Source organism: Eschrichtius robustus, chromosome 11, assembly GCF_028021215.1.
Source record: "Eschrichtius robustus isolate mEscRob2 chromosome 11, mEscRob2.pri, whole genome shotgun sequence".
Taxonomy (NCBI): domain Eukaryota; kingdom Metazoa; phylum Chordata; class Mammalia; order Artiodactyla; family Eschrichtiidae; genus Eschrichtius; species Eschrichtius robustus.
In genome coordinates this window covers 74,058,038-74,081,098 of record NC_090834.1, presented here as the reverse complement: position 1 = coordinate 74,081,098, position 23,061 = coordinate 74,058,038, and the positions used below count along the sequence as shown (strand labels likewise).

General features: G+C 36.0%; 1 protein-coding gene across 12 annotated transcripts in view; it reads left to right on the top strand.

Annotated features, from left to right (window-relative positions):
• Positions 1-23,061, top strand: part of SOX6 (SRY-box transcription factor 6) — a 625,789-nt gene that overhangs the window by 92,807 nt on the left and 509,921 nt on the right. For all 12 annotated transcript variants that reach the window (XM_068554456.1, XM_068554455.1, XM_068554467.1 and 9 more), the window contains exon 2: positions 3,081-3,153. The gene's annotated coding sequence lies outside the window, so the exon portion shown is untranslated. The remainder of the gene's footprint in view (positions 1-3,080; positions 3,154-23,061) is intronic.

Sequence of the window (23,061 nt, the reverse complement as noted above, 5' to 3'; positions counted from 1 at the left end):
AGGACCAAAGTCGCCAATTTTATTTTGGAAATGTTTTCCTCAGCGTAAACTTTTCTGGTTCTTGAAGAAGTAGCTTACTTCAAGTTGTGTTTTAATTCTTGTGAGTTGATTCTTAATTCTTTGCCCATCATAAAATGTTGCTTGTTTATTCCTAAATTCTCTACAGGAGGAAGTATGTATTAAAGACTTTTTTTTTTAATTTTAATTTTATTGGAGTATAGTTAATTTACAATGTTGTGTTAGTTTCAGGTGTACAGCAAAGTGATTCAGTTATAGATATACATATATTCATTCTTTTTTAGATTCTTTTCTCATATAGGTTATCACAGAATATTGAGTAGAGTTCCCTGTGCTATACAGTAGGTCCTTGTTGGTTATCTGTCTTATACATAGTAGTGTGTCTGTGTTCATCCCAAGCTCCTGATTTATCCCTCCCCCCACCTTTCCCCTTTGGTAGCCCCAAGTTTGTTCTCGATATCTGTAAGTCTGTTTCTGTTTTGTAAATAAGTTCATTTGTATCTTTATTGTTTTTAAATTGGATTCCACATATGAGTGATATCATATGATATTTGTCTTTCTCTGTCTGACTTCACTTAGTGTGATTCTTTTGTTTTTTTTATAATAGTGAACTGTGATTTTAGAAGCTTATACTTTTAAACTTGTTTGCTGCAAAATTCCCCAATAGTATAAATCAGTTGATAATGAGATTCAGAGTTGCTTTTAAAATATGCAGCAAGACTGGACTTATATGACAAATGAGATTTATTGACTTAATATTGACGAATGTTAAAATACTATTTGCCCTAAATCTCTGGAATCTGACTTATTCTAAATTTAAAATATCTCCAGAGTTAGAGATCTTAACTGAAAAAGATGAGGCATACGTCAGTCACAATATTATCTGGTTGCCTTTTATTTTGTCCTCCATTGTTTAAATGCAAGTGAAGAAATGGGATGTATTGTATATATTGCATAATTCCAATTCATGCTTTTAAAAGAATAGTTGTTAGAAAGACAAGGTGAGATCTTTCTCTCTCTCTTTTTTTTTTAAATTCCTGTAGTTTTATTTGTTGATTCTGGCAACCCTACCTCTTATCTCCCACCACTCCTGTGGCTGGCAGAGTAAGCTTTTTTTTTTTTTTTTTTTAATTTTATTTATTTATTTATTTATTTATGGCTGTGTTAGGTCTTCGTTTCTGTGCGAGGGCTTTCTCTAGTTGTCTCACTATCGCGGCCTCTCTTGTTGCGGAGCACAGGCTCCAGACGCGCAGGCTCAGTAATTGTGGCTCACGGGCCTAGTTGCTCCGCGGCATGTGGGATCTTCCCAGACCAGGGCTCGAACCCGTGTCCCCTGCATTGGCAGGCAGACTCTCAACCACTGCGCCACCAGGGAAGCCCCAGGTGAGATCCTTTTAAAAGTATGTGAACACTTAAGAACACTTTTAGATTCTTCCAGACTTTAGGCTTTTGGATATACAGCATTTTGCTAGAGATTTACTTTATGGATAACTTCAGTTATAATTTTTAATTCAAGGTCAGATAAAATGTGAGAATAGCTTATATCAGAACCAGAATTCTTTTCTGGCTTTGACTAGTACACAGAGTGTGTCCACATTGGGTTGTGTGGTGTCCCAGGTAAAATTGCTCTACTGAATCCCAAAACATCAGAAAGCCATGAGGAGGTAAAGCGTATAATACCAAAAATAAATGACAGAGCTACCTTCCTCAGGGCGGACTCTCTTGTACTTCTTGCATCCATAGAAGTAGCCATTGCAGAGTTGCTAGAAACTGGTGAAATTGGATTGGGGAAGCCTGAGGCACCATTTCCTACAGAGGGAAAGAGGTCTGGTGAGGAAACCTATGGATACTTAAAGCTGTCCAAATGCCCAGGACTTTACTATCTATCAATCCTGACTAGAAAATAGAATAAATTATACGGGTCACTTAGGCAAAAGCATGTTATAGGAGCTGGGGAAGGGCTGAGTTGTATATTTATTTCATATCTCAACTTAATTTCAGAGGCCAATACCCAATCTATTATGGCCATTTGTGCTATAAATGCAATATTGGGAGTAGTAGTTCCTATAAATGATGTTGAACAAGATCTATTTTTTTCAAAATGAATTTTATTTAAATCTAGTTAGCTAACTAACTAGGTTAGTTAACTAACCTAGATGTTTACTGGCTGTATTTAAAATATGTGGATTGAATCAAACCAATCCCCAGAGTCTAGGAAAGTTTCTGACCTAAATTAGGAACCCAAGCTCCATTATTATTTTCACTTGAACACTACTCATAGCCATCCTAACTTTTTGGAAAGAGTACGGCCTTTGCAACAAAGTTTCTTTGTTTTCATGGAACCAAAAATGTGCTGTATTTAGACCAAACAATAAAAATAAACTACCAAACTACTTTCTAATGCATGGGGGTTCTGGAGAGAGGAAACCATAGATATTTAGAGGCATAAAGTGAGTCATTGTGCTAGTTAAAACTTTTTACAAGGCTAGCTCTGTATGTTTGAGTTGCATCTGTTACCTCTTCAGCCAGAACTAAAGTGTGTGCAAGGAAAAGAATTTTGAATTGAATTGTGGCTCATACAGAATGCATTGTATATAGCCTAAGCATCTAAATGGATTCCACATCTTGGGCAGAACTAAAACTGCATCTTTTCGTATTTAGTCTACCTTCAAGGTATTCCTGTTGGACATATCCAAGATATTTTCTGTGAAGCTAATTCGTTTTAACTTGCAGACATAAATTAAACAGTTTTTCAAATGTTAACTTGTAAGGCTTTATTCCCTTAAAATTTTTCTTGCTTTTGTTTTTACTTATTCATATTTTTAAACACCACTTTATTACTGACAGTATTTTAAAAGCCATAATGGATGGAAATGTTGTATTCTTCGATGAAGAACAATGAACAAATTGTTTTTTTTGGTATTATCATCTTGGAAAAAGTTGTTAGACAACTGACCAAGTTAAAATATAGTATAATTTGTAGCCAGAATGTATTCTTTAATAAAGCAAGTAAATGCAATTTACTAATCCCTTTTCATTTTCTTTTTTGTCTAAACTTTCAGGTCACTTTCATGAATTCAAAGGCAATTTACCAGTGATTTCTGGGTGCTGGAGCTGATTTTTTTGTGCGTATTTGTAAGTATTGGTTTATTTATTACTCTTACTACTCTCCTCATTGTGTGATGAGAACAGTTACGGTGTTTTTAAAGTGTTATTAGTTTTTTGTAAGTGTTTTCTTAAAAGGAATATAGAAAAATATCAGAGGGCGAAAAAAGCCTCTGTTGTGATTTCCAGTGAAATAACACAGTGGCAGGGCCAATTACAAGAGGCTGAAACAATAAATATCTTACTTTTTGAAGATGGGGCTCAATTGTAGGAATGGATTACCTTAAAGGGGCTAGTCTATCTGCATATGAATAATTTACCTTGATAACTTCTTATAGTCTTCTGGTTGTCTGGACTTGAAAAGTTCTATGTGCCTGTGCTCATTGAAAAGACGTGAGATGATACAGAATTCAAAGAGCTGTCAGTACTTGAGGAGATTATGTACTAAGGAACCAAAGACTCATTTAGTGAATGTATAATGTATATCAAAATCGGGGTATTCCTGTCTTCTTCACCATCCTCAAAATGCTATTATATTTTAAATGGTATTTTGGAGAACAAAGATAATTTTTCTCAGGAAAGAAGGTCAATTTCAAGAAAAAATATTGAATGAACTTTAATGATCAATGAAAATACTTTAAATTATTATGTATTTATTAATATAAAAGTAGTTTAGAGTATGTGGCAGGTATTAAAAATGTTTGTGTATATATAAGACCATATTTAAGTAACTTGAGTTTAAGATATATTTATATGTGTACATTGTACCAAACCATTGATATCTAAGGTGATCTTTACATTCGATAACCACAAAGACAGAGGTAACTTTTCCTCTGTTAGTGTATTACTATAAAGGAATTTTAGGGAATAAACTTCTAGGAAAGTATTCGAAAAAAAAGTAACATTATAAATTAGAGTTTAAGTGATTCAGTATTTAAACAGAGAGCAGTGAAAATTTATTTAAAACCAGCTTTACCTTTCTTTTAGTAGTAGCATTGATTGGGGCAGGTATTTTGAACCATCTTAAAAAAAGATGTGAATATTTAATATAGCTTAACACATTTCGTATATTTTTTAATGTTTTAAGAATGAATAAGATGTTATTTTTATGAGACTATCAATTCACATTGTATTATTTGAAGACTGAATTCTTATGTAAAACACAAAATATTAAACTCCATGGTTCATTTGGATTAAATATAAGCTTTTAATTTGTGCAAGGTATCACAGTGAGGATTAGGAGGCAAAGAAGATGGAGAAAGAAATGTAAAGTATCTTTGAAGGGCTCTTGAGAAAAAGGATGGCTCCAAGGAGCTGAGCTTATCCTATTAGAAATCTGTGTGAAGGGAAATAATTTTTAACTGTCCAAATCTTGTCTTTGTTGCTTTATCCTTTCTTTTACTTCCTATCTCTCTTCTCGCGTATCATTCAGTCATTCCCTGTAGTAAGTTTTTAGGATGATTAATGTTTTTAAACTACAAATACAAGATAATTACCAGCATTTCAACCAAGATGGCCTTAATCAAAATATCGTCTACATTTCTCATCACCCAAAGACTCTGTTTCCTGAATTTTTCTCTTCTCTACCGCCCCCTGCCCCCCAGCAATCCAGCAATACCCCAACCAGATATATACATAGACTAGCTTTGAACAGAGGTGATCCAATTAGCTGAATTTTTTTTCTTGTGACCTGACAAAGAGAGAGGCTAGAAAACAGAAGGGGCACTGTGGGTGTAGTTTTCATAGGGTTATTTCTGGAGTTCAACTTAAAAAAACCCAAAAAGCTCTAGTCAGATTTTGTCTAATCACTTAGGTGGAAGTCATAGTAATCACACAGGCCTAAAGTAATTGTTTTCCAGACTTGAGAATTTCCATATGATAGTTTAGGGTGTGGAGTTTGTTGTTCCTTTGGTCAGTGGTCTCAAGTTTTGTTCCAGCCATCTCCTGACTATGGAACCTTCTTATTAAAGAAATGTAGCAGGATACTATGACTAAGATAAGTCAAATAAAATTAACATGGCATCCAGAATGCTTGCATTCTCACTTCTTTTAATTATTGCAGAAACTGTCTGCCACTTACACTGAATGATGAGGCAGCTAAAACAGTAGAAATATTCATCTAGTCTAGCCTAAAAACAGGCAAATGAGATCAGTGACAATGGCTTCTTTTAGGAACTTTAATTTCCATGTTTTGGAACTGCTTATTTGCTACATGATCTAAGGCAGAAAGTTATACCTCATGGCCACGGGAAGGTTTCTTAGTAAGGTATGCAGAAGCCGGTCTGTGAGATAAGGAGGTGGGATATTGTTTTGCACATCCATAATGAATAGGCCACACCAAAGGTGTGTGAGAACCGACTGGAATCTTACCTACTTACATCAACTACCTAGGTCAGAGTAGGAAAACACTGTGAAGGAAAATGGTTATCTTTTCAGAAGCTGAAAGCATCTTATTCTAGCTTCTTTTTTTCTTTTTAAAAAATAAAACTACCTTTTTTCTTTTCCCAAAGTAGGCATTGTATAAGAAGACCTTGTTTTGCATGTTAATAGCCCACATTTAATTTTTTATCTCTAATTAAAATGTAATTAATTAATTCTGTCCTTTCAGTTTTACCAGGGCAGTAAATGATTGGTTAAAAACAATGACAATAACAACAACAAAACAGAGAATTAGATAGCCTGCTTTTTCAGGTTCCCAAGGCTTTTTAGAAATTTGATAATGAATTCCCTTTTATAAAATTCTGTCTCTGTTTATGGTCTCTAATAGCAGTTTTTTCTCTGAAAAAGTCCGGAAGTATTTTATTGTCTGGTACAAAAATGATTATTGCTTAGCTCCATGCTTGAGTTAATAATGACAACAATATCTTAATTCAGCACAACACTTGCTTTTGCAGACATTAAACTGGCTGAATTTCATAAAACTCTGTGAGATGAGTAGGAATTATCCTTATTTTTGCAGAGTGGCAGGACTCAAACCAAGGGATTCAAAGTATAAATTCCATGCTCTTTCCATAACACCAATCTGTCTTCTCTCAGAGAATATTTTAGCTCTCTTTCTTTTGTTGTCTGATCACTATCTCAGTCTCTACTTGGTTGCTGTACAAATATTTTTGAAAAGTTTAGGTAGAGTAAGTCAGGCAGGAGATTTTGGAGAACCTTCTACCACTTTATTTCCTCATGTTCCTCGATCATTTGCTCCTCCCTGACATTCTCCTATCCCCCTATTTCCAAACTCCACATGTCATGCTTCAGCTGAAATTTTTTGAATTGCATAGATTTTTAGGAAACAAACAAAAAGAATCATGAAATCATCTCTTTGTGGTATTTTAAAATGGAGAGAAATTTGTTTCAAACTGAGCGTAGCCCAGACCAAAGCTCCCTCAGTGAGAACATCTGTGATTTTAAGGACAAGTAGGTCTAAGTGCATTATCTTTAAAAAATATTATTCCAGGCTAATCTTGACATAGAGCAGGTAAATAAAAAAGATGAGCTGTGAAAATCCACAAATAGGGCTTGAATGCCATTTTCCATGACAACGGGAGCTGCCCCATGAAAGCATTAATGCTGGGAATGTAAGGAATTTAAAATTGTGTCTTCTCAGTTTTACAGTTGTGTGCTCATGTTAATTAGAGATATACTGACATTTGAAGTATCTACATTAATACACACAGCTACTATACATTTGTGAACTGTGGCCAGAAATCTACTTTAATTGAAAGCAGTTTGCTAATCTGAATGTGTATATCCGTTACATTTTAAGCTTTAAAATTTTAATACTAGTGCCCTTAGATACTTGTTCTTTTTGCTCTCTCCACTTTCTGTTTCTAATTTATACCTGAAAGGACAGCCTGGCCTATTTTTAATCTCCTAGTGGTGTTTTGGAGCAATATTGATGGAATTTTGAGAAAAAAAAATGTTTTTTAATAGTGTCCTTTTATTTGCTGTACTTTGAATCTCTTTTTACTCTCTGACTTTCTAAATTGTTGGTTTTTCTTGCAAACCTTTAAGATGGCCTGCCACCGAAATAAGGTAGGGTTTAGGTTTATGGAATTTGCTTCACTGGCTATATTTAAGTACTAAAGAGCTACTCTTCACAGTCATACTATGGTTTTAGCCAGAAAAGCCCAGTATTAGAGACCTTGATGAGATGAGCAGTGAAGAGGCATTCTGATTTTTTTAGTATAGCTGAATTTCATCCTTCCCTCTTGATGTCAAGCCATGTATCTTAATTTTTGATTTGCATATATATTCACAATAGCTTGATGACTTCTTGAGTCATGTTTAGCCCTGGAGTTTTTGCTTTGCCTGTCTTAAAGGAAGACCTTACATCTATTTTTTGCAAGTTTGTGTTTCTTAAGAATCTGCCTGTCAGGATTTTTAACCTAATTGTTTTGTCCTTTTTTGTCTAATGAAACTCCCACACTTACTTTTTGAACTAATCCCTGTGTATTACACAAGACCAGTTAGAAAGAAGCTTCCTTTTTGTAGCACCAGAATAAACTGCTCTAAAAATTTGTAATATTCTGGACTTATTTCATTAAACCATTTTACTGGCACCATTAAACTACTAAGACCTGGGACCATTAAAACTTACTCAGTACTATTATTATTATGGCCTATTTTACCCTTTATTAATTTTTTTTCACTGTACTAAGTTCCTCTGCTCTTTATTTTTTCATGTTGCTTACTACATATTGTGCCATCACAGCACATTTGGTAATTTCAAGTTAATTGCTCAATTATCAGTGATAGTCATGAAGCACTTGAAACATGCGCAGTGGAGGATTTAAAAAATTTCGAAATAAGTTGGTGTGTCATAATCTTAAATGTGAAACATGCCAATATCTGCAGGCATAAAAATACACTGCCTGAGCTAGGCATTTCAGGGAAGGCAAAAACCTACTCTTAAAATCAGGGCTTTTGTCTGGCACTGAAGTGTTTCATCTTTGCTAATTTCAAACAACGTATCTAAATTTGATCTTGGTTTCCTTTTCAACTCTAAAAACTTGGTCGTGGTAATAAGGGAAAAGGGAAGTAAAACTGTATTGATTCTGTTGGAATGTTTAACCGGAACCTCACAGTCACGATATTCACTGTAAAGTGGAATTTGGTGTGAGGCGGATCCATATTGGATGCCAGTCAAGGAAGTTGACTTACTAAAGAAGCAGAATGGTCTCTTTATAATGTTTCTGCACGCATTAAGGCAATCCTCTAATCAGAGGACAGTGTTTCAGTGAAGATAGTATGTTGATGATTTATTTATATCGAAAAACCTCATGAGAACGATGACACTTTGGGGACTTTTTCTGTATCTTACACAGTAATAGTCTCAGATGCCTTCAAGATAACTTATACATTATGGCAAAATACTTATTGTAACTCTTTTGGCAACTAGGCAAACTATCATTAAATTTTGCATTAGTATTCAGTTTAAGGTTTTTTCTAAACTAATATAGTGCCAACAGCTCTTTTTTAGATGCTATTATGGTTCTTTCATATTTTTATAGTACTGTAGTAAAGCTGAATTTACTGGCTACATTTGAAGGTGGAGTAGAGCAGCACAAGAGTCAACATTAAAGTGATTCAGTGCCCGTTGGAGAAAAATTCTTCTTGAGATTGGAAACAATGTGGGGCTTGAGGGCAGTTTGCTAAGAACAGCTAATAAATTTGAATATTCCCCCCAAAAGCTGCTCTCTGAACTTGTTTTTAACCAGGAAGATAGGCTTAATCATTTTCCAGTATTCTTACATAAATTTTATTAATATTTAAAGGAATTAAATGCATATAGAGAAGGGGAAATAAAGCCATAATTTGAACTGAGTGGTGGTCTCAAATACAGGGAAATGAGGGAGTGTCCATAAATGTACTAATTATGCACATCTAGCTATTATTTTGTAATATAATAATCTATAAAATGTGAAATATAGTCTGTTTATAATTCAGGAAAAAATAAAGTCATTGATTTACTCAAGCATTTAGATAGAAATATTTTTAGTAACTATTCAGTTTATAAAGATTGTTTGAATAATCAACAAAATCTAGTGCATTTTGTTGTATGCTTGTCTCTACACATCACTTTCAGCACATAGTTTTATCTGAAGTACATATTTTATGTTATCTTGGGGTATGGGTATAAATGCTTATCATTTCACCAAATTTTTGCCATCTCCTAACATTAAAATGTGAGTTAAGTATTTCCAATAAAGATAAAAACATTTTCTGCATTCTCCTCTTCTTTCTTCCTCTCTTCGTCTCTCCTTCCCTTTTGCCCTACTCTCTCTCTCTCTGTCTGTCTCTCTTCATATTTCTTACTGGAGTTTTTCAAAGATGCAGGGCAATTATTGTGTAAAAAGATTAATTTCCTAAGCATTATCTTCCATCGATGACTGGCAAAAAAAGACTTACTTTTAATGTTTAATCAGTCAAAAAGTTTGTCCACATGATGTAATTCCTGTTTTTATTATTATTTGCTTAGCAAGTGCTTGCAAGAGAAAAAAAGATGGTCCCTAACCTAAGGGTTTAAAAATTGATTTGTTACTAGAGAGTTTATGTGGGTGGAGTTTTCTTTGGATACAAGCTGTACTGGAGTTAGCTCTTCCTCTTTCTTTTCAGCTCACACAGTTTCATATAAACTTAAGTGAATGAATTCATTAATCAAAGCAGATTTTCTATTTTTATTTCACCTTTGGGCTCTTTTATACCTTTGGAAAATACAAATACAACAAAAAGGTATGTTTGACAGTTAATTACTATTTTTACCTTTTTGACCCACGTATAGTAGATAATTAAGCAATAGCATCAATGGAATCCAGGTCTGCACCCCTATAACTGCCTACATTAGGCAGAATATAGATTTTTTTTTTTCTTCAAGCTATGGCAGCTGGTAACAAGCCTATGACTTGGTTTTTAATTATTACCACTAGTGTTCTGAGTTTCATTGAACATAGTACAAAAGAAATACAGGTGTTATTCCTCTTGTGAATATTATTTTTCTTCCAATTATTACATATATATGGCATCATCAATTAGAATGGGTTGTTTTAAGGTGAGATTGGTTGCACATAATTTGATATCTGATACAGCATCAAGTGCACTCTCACTGAATGGTTGACAGCTTTAAGGGATGGAAACATTTTGGGCTTTGTCCCTGGTAGTGGCAGTATGTGGAATCCACAGTTGATTTTTTTTTTTTTTTAATAAAAAACCTGCATCATCTTTATTTTGCATACTTTAATTTCAGAACAAAACAAACAAAAAAACACAATACACAACATTCAAACCCCTTGTCAAATGTGGAAAGGAATAGGGCTTGCGGCCCTTATATCCTGCCTTAGACAGAAGGACAGAAATAAAACCACTAGACATCAGCCGAAGGAACCAAGTGGGCCAAGGCCACTGGGGCTGCTGCTGGGGGAGCCATGGGGACACTATACAGAGGGAACAAAGTCTGCAGGTAGAAATTCCTAATCTACTTCTTCCATGCGAGAGGCATCCTCATCACCTCAAGAGGGGGATCTCATCAGGAACAGCAGTACTGGGCTCCTCTGCTGTCACTTCATCTTCATCAGTGCCCAAGCCTAGCTTGATCATGCGGTAGATGCGGCTGGAGTGGGTCTGGGGATCCTCAAGCGAGAAGCCGGAAGAGAGCAGTGCAGTTTCGAACAGCAGCACCACCAGGTCCTTGACAGCCTTGTCATTCTTGTCTGCCTCTGCCTTCTGCCGCAGGGTCTCCACAATGGGGTGGTCAGGATTGATCTCCAGGTGCTTTTTGGATTTTGTGACTAGTTACAGAGAATTTTTCCCTGGACTTGCAGTCGCAGAATAGATAGCTGCAAGGCAATATCTGGCAGACGGCTGAGAAAATAAAGCATGAAAAATGTGGGTGTAAACAAGAGAGCTGAGTGTCAGAAAACCTTGAGCACCTGGAGCTTTCTGAGGGGAAGATATGGTTGAACAAATGGAAGAAATACCTGTCCCTCCAATTTCACTGCAGTAATTGAGAAGAGGAGACAAAAAGGAGAGAAATTATTGAAATAGGAAATGACTGAAATAGGAGATTTTTGTAAAATCACAAAATGGATTTGAGGACGGTTTTTTAAGATGTGGAAATACTTGTTTGGGTCTGACAATAGTAATTTAAAAGGAGTTCTATAGTTTTTTTTTTTCTTTTTTCCCTAGTCTGTTTCAATTTTATTGATTTCAATTCAATGCATTCTAAGGACAACTGTAGGAATTTTAGGAAATGGGTACCTCCCTGGTAAAAAACCAGTGAGAATAATTTTGCTTTATCTGGGTAAAGATTAATACAGAAATATATGAAAATAATCATCTATGTATCACACTCTATATTTTACACGGGATACCTTTAGAAAGGTCTCGTTGTAACCATGACCAAGTAGCATCCTTATATCTTCTAGAACAAGGAATCATATGAATTAGGTTTCAATTATGGTATATGATGTTTTTAGTTTTGGAGGTTGGAAAGCTCTTTGAAATCACATTTCTATAAAGTGATTTTTTAGTGTGATGTATCTTCCTTCCTTTCCTTTCTCCCTCTACTTCCCTTTCTTCCTTTCCTTCCTTTCCCTCCATCCTTTCTGTCCTTTCTTTCATTTAGAGATAGTTTGTTTTCAATTAGTATGTATGCTGCTTGCCAAGCTGTAAAGTAATACCTAACATGTGTTCCTTAAGTTGTATGCAGGGTCACCTTTTTGATTAAGGACTAAAGAGTCCTCATTGGGTTTCTTATATGAACTAAGAGCACTCTCAGCCATTTTATGCAATCAAAGAAACTGAGGAAATTTGGAATTAGTTTTACTCTTGTGAGGTGATGAAGATAAGATAATTGGAAAGAAATTATAATCTTTATTGACCCAGCAGTTTGCTAAACGTGAATTAGGATTTGTCAAATTTTAAGGCTTGTTGAGTGTTTGCTCACTAAGAACAAGATAGAGGAATAATCATGGTCTAAAAGGAGTACTTTTAAGTTTTCAGAAAGACTTCCTGCAGTGAGATACTCTATGAAACCATATACTCACAACCTTAAGGGAGGTCCTTAGTTGTGTTCTTCTGGCAAGTCTTCCACATTGAGTGAATTCGTCTCATTTCTTGATGTGGGTTGTTTCTTGAGAATAGTTTGACTTAGCGTTAAAGGGGGTTAATATCCTATGCAACCAAGAGGGGAGAATTTATAAATTAACTCAAGGATACTAAGCAGGAGATGAAACCCAGATATGCCTGAAAGAAAGTTGTGGATTGGTCAAGGTTATGATTATATAGAACACTGATAGAACAACAAGCTATGCATCAGTTTGCAGTGTCTGGAGCGAATAGACTGCCGCTCTCCCCCAACAGCACCTACCAGTGCTTTAATACTTCCCAGTTTCTCTGTCAAGAGAGGAAGGTGAGGGAATCAAGTGTCTATATTTGGCAGAGAGAAGTTAAAAATAGCTGTTGCTTGTGTTGAACACCTGTATGTTCTAGGTATTGGGCAAGGCACTTTTACCTTGTTATTTTTAATCCTTTTAACAAATCCCCCAAATCCCTGGTTATTTTCTATAAATTCTGATTTATTTTTTACCTTCATAGCACTTAAAATGATTAGTAGTTATCCTGTATTTGTATGTTTATGTAATGTCTATTTTCTTCACTAAACTAAAAGCCCTGTCAGGGTAGAGACCAAGACTATTTTGTTCAAACCTATATACCCAGTTTCTAGCACAGTGCATGACATGTACTAAGTTCCTAGTAGATATTTGTTGAATAAATAAACAAATGAACAACAACAAAAACAAAAGATAAAGGAAAGAAGGAAGGAATGCAAAGAAAAAAAAGGCAGAGCTGGGATTCAAACACAGTCTGTTTGATTTCAGATCACATCTCTTCCCACTCTAGAACACCAGCACAGTTTCACTTCATTTAGAATATTCTTGATTATATACTTAACTGATAAAATTTCCCTAAGTTCAGCTGTCTTAGAGCCCCTCAAATCTGTTTACATCTTATTCTGAGAACTCTTACATCTTACCCTGCGACTGAATGCCATGAAAAAGGCTGTCCCATCTTTTTGTCATCCTGTTGGAATATTGCAACCATTTTATGCTAACAGTTCTCTCCAGAAATACAGATTTCATATTCTAGATTTTGGGGTTTCTGTTTATCCTACACAAAGAGAGTGTACTTCTTTCTTTCCTTCTCTGAGATTGACCCTTAATTTAGATCGTTGTGCTGCTAAATTGACTTTCAGTAATGAGCAGAGTGATTGTTGCATGCCCTGCTGAATTTTTTCCTCGAGGAGATGTGTGTCACTCTTACTTAGAGAGAGCCTGTGGGAGGAGTCAGGCCAACCCAAGGGGCTCTTATCCTGGCAGGTGCCAGGCACTGGGGCTTGGTTTGGTTATTCGGCAGTGACTTCTTTCCATTTACTTCATTTTTACTGCTTGAATTTTTCCTTGACAAATATCATTGTCAAGAAGTTTTTTGTTTTAATATTGGTTTTTGCATGACACTATCAACCATTTCATTTCCTTTCATTCCTGGTGTCATCTTTTAAAAAAGCCTTACTGTGTTTTTCCATTCTATTTCCCAGGATGGGAGGAAATGTAAGAATGTAGAGAGTAAATGCAAGGTTCATAGTGTGGAAAGGTGTCATTGTAGTTAGGCTTCCAGCGATGCTATGTAGCCTTGAAAGCGTACATTTTTATGGCTGTATAGATGTGGTTAGTTCAAACAGGAACTGTGTATCTCCCAGGTATATTGAATGGATACATATTTAAATCTTGATGTCAACTTAAAAAGAGTCCTATTTAAATTCCCAAGAGGGTACAAGAAACAGATTTTTGTGATGTGAAGCAATAACCATCTTTTCTGGACCAAATGACAATTTTGGAAGCTCTGGCCATCTGGGAATCTATCATTTGAAGCAGCCTGGCCTACTTGGAAGTTAGTATCTTAGTGAGGAGTGATCTGAGCCATTAAGGTCTTCACATTGGATGGTGTAATCAGTGGTCAATCTGACCTCCAAGTTGCCCTCTGAAAACTATTTAAAGATGTGTGTATCTGTTTTGCAGTTATGGTAAATCCTTTTTTGGTAGCAAATATTTTCTTCCAAGGAGAGGGCTTAGCATCTGTTGGAAATTAATTCAACTCCACAAATATATACTGGGTGCTGAGTGTATTCACAACAGAACATTAGATGCTGCACTGGAAACAAATGCAAGTGTACAGAGTTCCTGCCATCAAGAACCTTAGAATCTAGACATAATTATTAAACTCTCTTATTCCTTTTTGTGTCCCTGTGTCTAACTCAGTGTGTGGCTCAAAGGAGGGATTAATAAATGTTAATTAAGTTGAATTGATTATTGCAGAGGAGATATGTAATTCCCTATGCAGAATATGTTAAATGCCTTAGTAAAATAAAAAGTTGTATCTAGGGAGTTCGTAAGAATTAAAGATACATCCCTTGGGGCTTCCCTGGTGGCGCAGTGGTTGGGAGTCTGCCTGCCAATGCGGGGGGCGCGGGTTCGGGCCCTGGTCTGGGAGGATCCCACGTGCCGCGGAGCGGCTGGGTCCGTGAGCCACAATTACTGAGCCTGCGCATATGGAGCCTGTGCTCGGCAACGAGAGGGGCCGCGATAGTGGGAGGCCCGCGCACTGCGATGAAGAGTGGCCCCCGCACCGCAATGAAGAGTGGCCCCCGCACCGCGATGAAGAGTGGCCCCCGCTTGCCACGGCTAGAGGGGGCCCTCGCACGGAGACGGGGACCCAACAAAGCCATACATACATACATAAAAAAAAAAAAAAAGAATGTAAGCAGACAAGAATAGCATTAAAAAAATTAAAAAAAAAAAAAAAAAAAAGATACATCCCTTAAGAAGGACCTTAATTTAGGAAGCAGACTTTTTGATATTCTTTGAAAGTTGAATAGAATTTTATCAGTGGAATAGGAGATGCAGAGAGAGGTGCATCCTGGTAGTGAGAGGACTAGCACAAGCATGGGTATGGGACAGATGGAAGGAAACAGGGAAGTATGGGATAGAGAACAATGAGAAGTCCAGTTTGACTGAGGTATAGGGTATCTATAAGCTAGAAAACTTAGTGTGATCATATATCATTGTGGTCCATAAGGCTAAGCTAAGGTATTTGGTAGATCTTAGGGGGCCATCAAACCAAATAGCTGAGCGGTATGGCAAGAGCTTTGCTTTTGAAAAATTTTTGAAAAATTAGTTCAGCCAGCAGTTTGTAGAGTAGATTAGAGGAAAAACAAAAGACTTTAACTAGAGAAACACCTTGTAAGATACTTCAAGCAGGAGGTAAGAGGTTTAAACAGGAGTGAAGAGTGGGTATTTTGAGAACAGAATGTTAGGAACAGAAAGAAGAGACTTTGCCAGTGTGGCATCAGTAAGACTAGATTATATGTGGTGGGGAGCATGAGGAAAAGAAAGGAGTCAAAATTACTCATTGCTTTTTCCTGTTCCTGTTATTCATCACAGCACTGAATTTTTGAAAAGGCAGAGGGAAAATATCTTGCTAATTATCTCTTGTCAATGCTCAAATCCCTTGCATCTCATTGGTTAGATTCCCACTGAAAATTGAGGCTATTTTTTCTTCCCGTGGAGGCCTGGAAGGAAGATGTGTTTTTAAAAGAATGAGAATATACTTAAAGATAAAATTACTTCGATGATTTAAAGGCATAACATAAACACAGAAGATATTAACACTAGGAGCTCAATCAAGTGCACAGGCAGGGCCTTGTTGATTTCAGGGGCATAAGGTAAAACTTGGCTACCATGAGTGAGAAAAGTGAAGATACTGGAGATTATGGCATTCCTATCAGGTGGCTTTCACGTAGGGATTAGTACCTGACATCTGTGAGGAATAAAACGGGTATGCACAGATAAAATGATGAGTACAACTCCCTGGTTATATTGCTACATTCTGTCCTCCACAGAAGGTATAGTCACAGCAAATATCATGCTTTGGATATAGGCCCTCTCTACTTGTCTCTTTCAAGGGAAAAGGAAATAGTGCAGGAAAATACACTGATGAGTAAGAAAAGACATTGAAATAAGATTTAAAAAATAGACTTTTTCAAGGAAATGGGATAAAGTCAAGTTGATTTTGAAAAGGATCCTTATCATTCTCATTACGTTATCATTCAGACTAACACTAATATGCAGTAATTAATTTATTCATTCACTCAATAAGAATATGAATTCAGGACTCTTCTGGACATGAGGTGGAATTTAAAATGGTAAACAAAGAATTAGTCATCAGGAATTTATAATCTATTGTAGGAGGAGATGAAATATACATATATGAAAAAGAGCAAAAAAGTAACTGATAAAAAACCTAGTATTGGGCTTCCCTGGTGGCGCAGTGGTTGAGAGTCTGCCTGCTAGTGCAGGGGACGCGGGTTCGAGCCCTGGTCTGGGAAGATCCCACATGCCGCGGAGCGACTGAGCCCGTGAGCCACAACTACTGAGCTTGCGCGTCTGGAGCCTGTGCTCCGCAACAAGAGAGGCCTCGATAGTGAGAGGCCCGCGCACCGTGATGAAGAGTGGCCCCCACTTGCCGCAACTAGAGAAAGCCCTAGCACAGAAACGAAGACCCAACATAGCAATCAATCAATCAATCAATCAATTAATCAATAAAATAAATCTTTAAAAAAAAAACCTAGTATTTCATCTCTGGGAAGTGCTTTGCCCATTGTTTCTTCTTGGAGACCTATGGTAGCTGTTCCTGTCCATTCAACTGTCTGTACCTTAGCCTGCTGACAAACTGAGCGCCTTGCCAGTACATCATCAAAGGGTGCTCTTTCATAACCTGTGTATGACTTAAATATCTGTCTCATTTGTGCCTAGCAAGTTGTTCATATTATGTAGCACATAATAGGTTCCAGTAAAATGCTTTTTGAATGAATAACAGAAACTCTACCTCTCATACATTCTATCAATTAAGATATTTTGGGTTAAAAAATCTTCTTTAAAAATGTATATATCCTATGGGAAAGTTAAAATCGATTACTTTTTCACATCTTAAGCTTTTTATATGCCTTTAAATTTTAAAACTCCAAAACAACTTTTGAGTACCTTCAGTGAATCAGAACTGTATTAGTTACTTCATATTAGTTTAAAAATATACCATGTGGAATTCCTGCCACCCCTGGATACTGCTGTGTAATAGCTGTGATCTTAGGCAAATCATATAGCCTCTTGGAGCCTTAGCTTCCTCACCTGTAAAGTGAGAATATTACCTACTGCATGTTTTTTTAATTGCTTTATTGAGATATAATTGGCATATAATAAACTGCATATATTTAAAGTGTTTAATTTGATGTTTTGATATACATATACACCAGTGAAGCCATTTCCACAGTCAAGGTAATTTACATATCCATAACCCCTAATGGTTTCTTAATGCCCCTTCAGAGTCCCTTACTCCTACCCCTCCTTGATCTGTTTTCAGCCTCATCCCCAGGCAATCACTGATCTGTTGCCACTATAGATTGCATTAAAAGTTTTGGTGTATGTAAGTGGAATCATACATTATGTACTCTTTTTTGTCTAGTTTCTTTCATTCGGCATAATTATTTTGAGATTCACTCATGTGCATGTCAATAACTTATTTTTAAAATTGAGGAGTAGTATTTCATTGTATGGATATACCACAATTTGATTATCCATTTAGGTTCTTTCTAGTTTTTGGCTGTTACAAATGAAGCTGCTTTGAACATTTGTCTTTGAATGGACATATGCTTTCTTTTCTTTTGGGTAAATACGTAGGAATGGAATGGCTAGGTTACCTAGGTGCATGTTTAACTTTATAAGAACTGCTGATTTTTCCAAAGTGGTTTACCATTTTACATTCCTACTAGCAATGTGTAAAAGTTCCAGCTGTCCCACATTCTTAACAACACTTTGTATGTTTAGTCTTCAATTTTAGCTATTCAAGTGGTTTGTAGTGGTGGCTTATTGTGGTTTTAATTTTAATTGCCCTAATGACTGATGATGTTGAGCTCTTTTCATGTGCTTGTTTGTCATCCATGTATCTACTTTGTTGAAGTGCGTTTTACATCTTGCTGTTTTTTTAAATTGGGGTTGTCTTCTTTTTTATTGAGTTGTAAGAGTATTTTTTTATATTTTTTTAAAATACAAGTTATTTATCCGATAATGTTTTGTATATATTTTTTACTGGCCTGTGGCTTGCCTTTTAATTTTAAGTGTCCTTTGAGAGCAGTGTTTTAAATTTTGACAAAGTCCAATTTATTGCTTTTCTTTTCTTTTTTTTTTTTAACATCTTTATTGGAGTATAATTGCTTTGCGATGGTGTGTTAGTTTCTGCTTTATAACAAAGTGAATCAGCTATACATATACATATATCCCGATATCTCCTCCCTCTTGCGGCTCCCTCCTACCCTCCCTATCCCACCACTCTAGGTGGTCAAAAAGCACTGAGCTGATCTCTCTGTGCCATATGGCTGCTTCCCGCTAGCTAGCTATTTTACATTTGGTAGTGTATAAATGTCCATGCCACTCTCTCACTTTGTGCCAGCTTACCCTTCCCCCTCCCTGTGTCCTCAAGTCCATTCTCTATGTCTGCATCTTTATTCCTGTCCTGCCCCTAGGTTCTCCAGAACCATTTTTTTTTTTTTTAGATTCCATATATATGTGTTAGCATACGGTATTTGTTTTTCCCTTTCTGACTTACTTCACTCTGTATGACAGACTCTAGGTCCATCCACCTCACTACAAATAACTCAATTTCATTTCTTTTTATGGCTGAGTAATATTCCATTGTATATATGTGCCACATCTTCTTTATCCATTCATCTGTTGATGGACACTTAGGTTGCTTCCATGTCCTGGCTATTGTAAATAGAGCTGCAATGAACATTGGGCTATATGACTCTTTTTGAATTATGTTTTTCTTAGGGTATATGCCCAGTAGTGGGATTGCTGGGTCGTATGGTAGTTCTATTTTTAGTTTTTTAAGGAACCTCCATACTGTTCTCCATAGTGGCTGTATCAATTTACATTCCCACCAGCAGTGCAAGAGGGTTCCCTTTGCTCCACACCCTCCCCAGCATTTATTGTTTGTAGATTTTGGATGATGGCCATTCTGACTGGTGTGAGGTGATACCTCATTGTAGTTTTGATTTGCATTTCTCTAATGATTAGTGATGTTGAGCATTCTTTCATGTGTTTTTTGGCAATCTGTATATTTTCTTTGGAGAAATGTCTATTTAGGTCTTCTGCCCATGTTTGGAATGGGTTGTATGTTTTTGATATTGAGTTGCATGAGCTGCTTGTAAATTTTGGAGATTAATCCTTTGTCAGTTGCTTCATTTGCAAATATTTTCTCCCATTCTGAGGGTTGTCTTTTCGTCTTGTTTATGTTTTCCTTTGCTGTGCAAAGCTTTTGTTTCATTAGGTCCCATTTGTTTATTTTTGTTTTTATTTCCATTTCTTTAGGAGGTGGGTCAAAAAGGATCTTGTTGTGTTTTACGTTGTAGAGTGTTCTGCCTATGTTTTCCTCTAAGAGTTTTATAGTGTCTAGCCTTACATTTAGGTTTTTAATCCACTTTGAGTTTATTTTTGTGCATGGTGTTAGGGAGTGTTCTAATTTCATTCTTCTACATGTAGCTGTCCAGTTTTCCCAGCACCACTTAATTGAAGAGGCTGTCTTTTTCCATTGTATATTCTAGCCTCCTTTACCAAAAATAAGGTGACCATATGTGCGTCGGTTTATCTCTGGGCTTTCTATCCTGTTCCATTGATCTATATTTCTGTTTTTGTGCCAGTACCATACTGTCTTGATTACTGTAGCTTTGTAGTATAGTCTGAAGTCCAGGAGCCTGATTCCTCCAGCTCTGTTTTTCTTTCTCAAGATTGCTTTGGCTATTCGGGGTCTTTTGTGTTTCCATACAAATTGTGAAAGTTTTTGTTCTAGTTCTGTGAAAAATGCCATCGGTAGTTTGATAAGGATTGCATTGAATCTGTAGATTGCTTTGGGTAGTACAGTCATTTTCACAATGTTAATTTTTCCAATCCAAGAGCATGGTATATCTTTTCATCTGTTTGTATCATCTTTAATTTCTTTCATCAGTGTCTTATAGTTTTCTGCACACAGTATTTTTGTCTCCTTAGGTAGGTTTATTCCTAGGTATTTTATTCTTTTTGTTGCAATGGTAAATGGGAGTGTTTCCTTAATTTCTCTTTCAGATTTTTCATCGTTACTGTATAGGAATGCAAGAGATTTCTGAGCATTAATTTTGTATCCTGCTACTTTACCAAATTCATTGATTAGCTCTAGTAGTATTCTGGTAGCATCTTTAGGATTCTCTATGTATAGTATCATGTCATCTGCAAACAGTGACAGCTTCACTTCTTCTTTTCCGATTTGGATTCCTTTTATTTCTTTTTCTTCTCTGATTGCTGTGGTTAAAACTTCCAAAACTATGTTGAATAATAGTGGTGAGAGTGGACAACCTTGTCTTGTTCCTGATCTTAGAGGAAATCTTTTCAGTTTTTCACCATTGAGAACAATGTTGGCTGTGGGTTTGTAATATATGGCCTTTATTATGTTGAAGTAAGTTCCCTCTATGCCTACTTTCCAGAGGTTTTTTTTCATAAATGGGTGTTGAATTTTGTTGAAAGCTTTTTCTGCATCTATTGAGATGATCATATGGTGTTTCTCCTTCAATTTGTTAATATGGTTTATCACATTGGTTGATTTGCATATATTGAAGAATCTTTGCGTTCCTGGGATAAACCCCACTTGATCATGGTGTATGATCCTTTTAATGTGCTGTTGGATTCTGTTTGTTAGTATTTTCTAAGGATTTTTGCATCTATGTTCATCAGTAATATTGGCCTGTAGTTTTTGTTCTTTGTGACATCTTTGTCTGGTTTTGGTCTCAGGGTGATGGTGGCCTCATAGAATGAGTTTGGGAGTGTTCCTCCCTCTGCTATATTTTGGAAGAGTTTGAGAAGGATAGGTGTTAGCTCTTCTCTAAATGTTTGATAGAATTCGCCTGTGAAGCCATCTGGTCCTGAGCTTTTGTTTGTTGGAAGATTTTTAATCACAGTTTCAATTTCAGTGCTTCTGATTGGTCTGTTTATATTTTCTATTTCTTCCTGGTTCAGTCTCGGAAGGTTGTGCTTTTCTAAGAATTTGTCCATTTCTTCCAGGTTGTTCATTTTATTGGCATATAGTTGCTTGTAGTAATCTCTCATGATCCTTTGTATTTCTGCAGTGTCAGTTGTTACTTCTCCTTTTTCATTTCTAATTCTATTGATTTGAGTCTTCTCCCTTTTTTTCTTGATGAGTCTGGCTAATGGTTTATCAATTTTGTTTATCTTCTCAAAGAACCAGCTTTTAGTTTTATTGATCTTTGCTATTGTTTCCTTCATTTCTTTTTCATTTATTTCTGATCTGATCTTTATGATTTGTTTCCTCTGCCAACTTTGGGGTTTTTTTGTTCTTCTTTCTCTAATTGCTTTAGATATCAGGTTAGGTTGTTTATTTGAGATGTTTCTTGTTTCTTGAGGTAGGATTGTATTGCTATAAACTTCCCTGTTAGAACTGCTTTTGCTGCATCCCATAGGTTTTTGGTCGTCGTGTTTTCATTGTCATTTATTTCTAGGTTTTTTTTGATTTCCTCTTTGATTTCTTCAGTGATCTCTTGGTTATTTAGTAGTGTACTGTTTAGCCTCCATGTGTTTGTATTTTTTACAGATTTTTTCCTGTAATTGATATCTAGTCTCATAGTGCTGTGGTTGGAAAAGAAACTTGATACAATTTAAATTTTCTTAAATTAACCGAGGCTTGATTTGTGACCCAAGATGTGATCTATCCTGGAGAATGTTCCATGAGCACATGAAAAGAAAGTGCATTCTGTTGTTTTGGATGGAATGTCCTATAAATATCGATTAAGTCCAATTTGTTTAATGTGTCATTTAAAGCTTGTGTTTCCTTATTTATTTTCATTTTGGATGACCTGTCCATTGGTGAAAGTGGGGTGTTAAAGTCCCCTACTATTATTGTGTTACTGTTGATTTCCCCTTTTATGGCTGTTAGCATTTGCATTATGTATTGAGGTGCTCCTATGTTGGGTACATAAATATTTACCATTGTCATATCTTCTTCTTGGATTGATCCCTTGATTATTATGTAGTGTCCTTCTTTGTCTCTTGTAATAGTCTTTATTTTAAAGTCTATTTTGTCTAATATGAGAATTGCTACTCCAGCTTTCTTTTGATTTTCATTTGCATGGAATATCTTTTTCCATCCCCTCACTTTCAGTCTGTATGTGTCCCTAGGTCTGAAGTGGGTCTCTTGTAGACAGCATATATACGGGTCTTGTTTTTGTATCCATTCAGCCAGTCTGTGTCTTTTGGTTGTAGTATTTAATCCAATTACATTTAAGGTAGTTATCAATATGTATGTTCCTATTACCATTTTTTAAATTGTTTTGGGCTTGTTATTTTAGGTCTTCTCCTTCTCTTGTGCTTCCTGCCTAGAGTAGTTATTTTAGCATTTGTTGTAATGCTGGTTTGGTGGTGCTGAATTCTCTTAGCTTTTGCTTGCCTGTAAAGGTTTTAATTTCTCTGTCGAATCTGAATGAGATCCTTGCTGGGTGGTAGAGTAATCTTGGTTGTAGTTTTTTTACCTTTCATCACTTTAAATATGTCCTGCTACTCCCTTCCAGCTTGCAGAGTTTCTGCTGAAAGGTCAGCCGTTAACCTTATGGAGATTCCCTTGTATGTTATTTGTTGTTTTTCCCTTGCTGCTTTTAATATTTTTTTCTTTGTATTTAATTTTTGATAGTTTGATTAATATGTGTCTTGGTGTGTTTTTCCTTGGATTTATCTTGTATGGGACTCTCTGCTCTTCCTGGACTTGATTGACTATTTCCTTTCCCATATTAGGGAAGTT